Source organism: Chlorocebus sabaeus, chromosome 22, assembly GCF_047675955.1.
Source record: "Chlorocebus sabaeus isolate Y175 chromosome 22, mChlSab1.0.hap1, whole genome shotgun sequence".
NCBI lineage: Eukaryota > Metazoa > Chordata > Mammalia > Primates > Cercopithecidae > Chlorocebus > Chlorocebus sabaeus.
Window position 1 is genome coordinate 21057660 of NC_132925.1, and position 5433 is coordinate 21063092.

The following is a 5433-nucleotide window of genomic DNA, read 5'->3' on the forward strand; positions in this document are numbered from 1 at the left end:
AAGGAGCTATAAGCAATGAAAACCTAATGTTGAAGGAAAATTGCTTTCACAAATTAGACTTCAGGCCAAAAGGAAATTGAGGGATGGATGCATCATTGCCTCAGGACTCTCCAAGGTCCACTCAGCTTATTCCATCTTTTATGTTCTCTCTTGCTGACCTTCCACAGCAAAGTTCTCAATCTCCACCTTTTTTTTTTTTTTGGACTACAGGATTCAGACAGTTCTTTGTATCCCAGGTCAACTTTGCCTTTGACAAGAACACAAATTGCTCTTTGCTCCCAAATCCTTGATTTGGCCTCAGTCAATTCCACCCAGGCCCAGCTGTCAGGACCTGAGGAGGCTGGATCAGGACAGGTTTCCCACAGATCCAGGAGGCAAGGCTGTGGGGAGAAAACCCCAAAATGCTAGGATTAGTGGCAGCAGCAGGAGCCACCCCAACCTGATCACCACACAGAAGACTTGGTCCTTTCACCGTCACTCACCCAGAGGACAGGGTTTCTCCCTGCCCTGTACCTGCCACCCAAAAGAGCAGTAACAGGCAGAGGCATAGGCCCTAGTACCTTTAAACTCTCCTCAAAGTTTCCTGATGGGGGTGGTGAGTCTGAACTCCACCGTCACTAGCTAGAATTCTTAGCTTAACAGTGGTGCCAGGAAGTCACGGGAATGGAACCAAAGCTGGTGCCTCAGTTGTGAGCATATAGTGTCTCTAATTAATCCCACCTGGCTTCATACGATTATCTAAGCAGAAATGCTTCTGGCATTATTTGAACCACAGAATTCTGCTGGTAGCTACAGAACGCTTTCTTCAAAGCATGCAGCAATGCAAGCAGACAGAATAATTTCTTCTTATAGATGTGCACACTGGACAAGAGACATCGTCTGAGTGAAATACTACCAGAAACATAATCAATAAGCACTTAAAAAATCCTTGTAAATAGTACCAAATGCAATTTTAAAAACTTTAGAAATTATGGCGGTTTAAATATGAATGGATTTTACAGCTTACAAAGAATTTCCACCCATCTTCCCACTTGAAAAGAAAATAGGAAGTAACTGTCATGCAACTCCAATATAAAAACAGCATAAGAAAACCTAAGCCTGGTTGTATAGGCTTCGCAGAAATTCATAATGTTAGATAATTAATACATGGGAAGAAAATGATTTGCTTTAAGTCACAGACTGTTTTCAAGAGCTTCTATGTTATGATGACAGTTGTTCTTGATCAGAAATCTTTACATTTCTGGCTCTGAAGAAAGCAAAATAATATTTTCACCTCATTTATATGCATCAGAGAAGTACAATGAAACATTCCAATGAAACTCACTGTAGCAAAAAATCTATTTAATTGCAGCAATATATTTGATATGGGCTCTGGACACAAGGCAAACCCTCAAAGCTGGAAATGATAACTGATGTTTTCACCAAAGTTTGCCAGTGGCTGGTGACCATCACTTGCCTAATCCTGAGTGGCTGTCTCTTAGTGGTGGTTTCGTGTATGTGTGTGTGTGTGTGTGTGTGTGTGTGTATCCTGCCAGAATTCTCTGGGTGGTTTGTGGAATATCTCTGGGTGGTTTGTGGAATATCTCTGGGTGGTTTGTGGAATTTATGGTTGGCCTTTCCCATGGACAGTTAGGCAAACATTTCAAATGCTATTTATGGCTGCTTGGATGAGGCGTGGTACCTGGTTTAGTCTCTCCAAAATCAAATCAAATGCCAAGGATGCCATTAGATCCTGGTTACTATTAGCATAACTCCTTCATGAGTAAGGGAAGAAACTGCCAACACATACAACATATCCTTTAGATCCACAACAAGAAAGAATCATCTTTTGCCACTCCAAGAACACAAGAGGAAAGGAGAAATGTAGATTCTATCCTTGTAAGCCCACAGATATCTTCTCTTTACTGCTGAGAGTGTCATACCCTGTTCATTCTAATATATGTTAAATCACTTTGCACTATAGTTCTCTAAATTTTGAATATCAGTAAGAATTTCAAAGCAAAAAAACTACCATTGAAAAGGAAATCTTTCCCCATTATAAAATGATTATTCAAATTTGATACTAAGACATCACCTCTTCAAGTTAAAAAATGTAATGCACTTGGAAGAGTAATACAGAAAGTATTTGACATTATTTACACTTAGTACAAATGAAAGTTCTGAAAATTGATTTAATTTGGGAAGAAGAAAGGCTCAAAATACTAATCTCCCCAATAAACAATAGGAGAATAAATAAGAAGATAAACAATTAGCTGAGATCAAGTTTCAACAACAATTTTATATTCACCTCTGTGAAGAGGATGATGTGCAGTCTCAACTTGTTTGGTGGTACAGTTCATCTGGGTTCAGGGATTTCTACTGTTTTTTGTTTTTGTTTTTGTTTTTGTTTTGAGATGGAGTTTCACTCTTATCACCCAGGCTGGAGTGCAATGGCACAATCTCAGCTCACTGCAACCAACTTTTACCTCCCAGGTACAAGCAATTCTCTTGCCTCAGTTTCCCGAGTAGCTGGGATCACAGGCGTGCAATACCACACCCGGCTAATTTTTGTATTTTCAGTAGAGATGGGGTTTCACCGTGTTGACCAGACTAGTCTCGAACTCCTGACCTCAAGTGATCTGCCAACCTCGGCATCCCAAAGTGCTGGGATTACAGGCGTGAGTCACCATGCCCGGCCAGATTTCTGCTGTTCTTGATTGCATCTTTTAAACAATGGATTCATTCATTCAATCGTTCAACACTTATTGAAGATTCACATCCATCTACTACGTGCCAGGCACTGTTATTGATGCTGGGGATATAACAGCAAACAAAATAAGCAAAGTATCTTGTTTCATGGAGCTTTTGGTGCACTATAGTCTTAATACGATTAAATAAAATACTAGGGATATACTGACATTTGAATATATGAAGCCATCACCTTGCATGCACTTATAACTCAATACAAACACTTAGTACACAACGGTGAACCTCACTTTGATCAGCAACTCTCCTTTCCTAGGAACTGAGGCAAGACGACAACATCTCCAGTGACAACATCAAAGACTTGAGTCCACTCCTGTGTGTGTTTTGGCCTTTTCTATTCAAGCTTACTCTGTTTTGGACTGCACTGTCATATCATCAATCTCCATTCCCCTCCTCTGGAGAGCTATTCTTCTTCACAGAGGAGCTACAACAGGCCAATAGCAGGGTCCCCCCACCAGCCACTTCTGATCAGCGCAGGTCCTCAAAGCCTTCCTCTCTTATCCCATTTCATCACATGAGTTTGTCTTGCATGTTCTTAAACATGCCTAGCAATGCAGAACTACCTTCTTGAGTCCACAATCTGATTGCTGAGTGAAAACAATCCCTGTCCTTTTTGTCGGTGGTACTGTTACCTCCTTAGGCCACCTCCCTTTTATTCAGAGGTAGAAACTAGTTTCTGCAACATTATAAAATTATTCCTCTGGGTTAAATATACCTTCCTCAACTCATCTCCTAAAAAGCTTTCTAAAAAATACACTACCCTGGAGATTCTGATTCAACAGGTTTCAGGCAGGACCCATACAGCTTTATCTTTTTTTTTTTTTTAAACACCACAGGGCATTCAGATGTTCATCTAAGTTTGACAGTATTGCCCAGAGAGCTAATCAGTCAAAATATACCTAACATACCTTACATAGTGACCTCAACTTCCCCTCACATGCACCTCCTGCTTACTTCCTCAGTTCCTCTACAGATATGTCACCTCCTTCCCATATTTCAGCCTAAACATTTGTACTTGTGACCACACTTGATTGCATCATTCAGTATCTCTCCATCGCCATCTCTTTTATATTCCTAGATGATCTTAGCCTAGGTGCTGCTTCCATTTGGCTCTTTTCATACTTCATTTCTAATCTATCGAGATTAGATTCTTGCCAACATTGTCTAGACTAGGCTTGACTTTTAGGCCCTTTAAAATAAGCACTGAGGCCAAAAAATAATCTAGAAATCAAAGTATTATTCTACTGCCCCTATAACTTCCATTCAAAACAATTATACAGAATATTCTAGGTTGGGCCCAGCCTGGGTATGACTGGGGCATGGGCACCAATGGACCATCTTGAGTTCCTGGGAAAGGGCAGTGAAAGAGGAAGAAGTTGTAAGAGAGGGTATCCAGCTAGGGAGGGTTAGAAAGTCCCCATCTCCTGCCATCAATCTCAAACCAGTACTGACCAGATAAAGCCATGGGGCAGCAAGAGGGAAGGAAGGGTGATAGCAGCAGGAGCGAAAGAAGATGGTGGGACAGCTACCAGTGTGTTTGGTGGATTGTGGCACTGAGTATACAAAACTGGAACATGTTGCAAGTATAGAACAATAGTTTATTATCCCTTGATATATTGCTTTCAAGAATTCAGCAAAAGTGGGCAATTAATCTCAAAAGTGGGTCATAAAGAAAGCCAATGTCATAGACTTCTTCTTTGGGGATGATGTAACAGGAAAAAGTCACATATACCATGAAGTGGTGAACCCACCATGGTTTAGTTGAAGACTGTTGAAAGAAAGGTTTGGAGTAAGTCATCTTTAAACACTTAAAGCAGAACATGAAGGTCATTACTTTCTTTTGACTAAACTTCCACTGAATGCTCCAGCAAACAGAATATGCTGCCGAAATAGTATTTGAGTTCTTTGATATTCCAGGCTTATACATAGCCATGCAGGCTATTCTTGCATTAGCAGCATCCTGAGCATCAAAACAAATAAGAAAACAGACATTGACTGGTATGGGAAGAGATAGTAAAGATGGTGGCACTCCTGTCCCACCTCCAACTGAAGGATATGGGGTTGGCAACTGCCAAAAGCACATTCCAATCATAGGGCAAGCATCACATATTTCATTCAGTAACTGTTCAGAGGCTGAGAAGTAGAAATTCCTTCAGAGCAATCCCTGGAAACAGTTACAGCAGTAAAGGAGTGCTATAGTCATGTCTGCCCAGATTTAGTAAAAGAATTTAACAAGTATGACACAGATGGGCCAAGTGGATTAAACAGTACACTGGAATCAGGGCAATCTCAAAGAAAGAATTTTCCATTGACGTTGGTTATGAGAGATCTTTGTGACTTGAAATCTTTTTTCACCCAGAATTTGCTAATCATGACTTCACACAACTACCTAAGAGGTAGCAGAGGAAGCAAGTCAGAATGATCAGAATAATCATTCTGGGCAGGGTGGCTCACGCCTGTAATCCCAGCACTTTGGGAGGTCAAGGCAGGCAGATCGCTTGAGGTCAGGAGTTTGAGGACAACCTGGCCAATATGGTGAAACCCCACCTCTACTGAAAATACAAAAATTAAATGGGCGTGGTGATGCACACCTGTAATTCCAGCTACTCAGGTGACTGAGGCATGAGAATTTCTTGAACCAGGGAGGTGGAGGTTACAGTGAGCAGAGATGGTATCACTGCACTCTAG

The 5433-nt window shown here is 41.0% G+C and overlaps 1 pseudogene; it reads left to right on the forward strand.

The window, feature by feature from the left end:
- The first annotated feature begins 4496 nt into the window (after positions 1–4496).
- LOC119625713 (actin-related protein 3 pseudogene) lies at positions 4497–5145 on the forward strand (annotated as a pseudogene).
- The last annotated feature ends 288 nt before the right edge of the window (positions 5146–5433 follow it).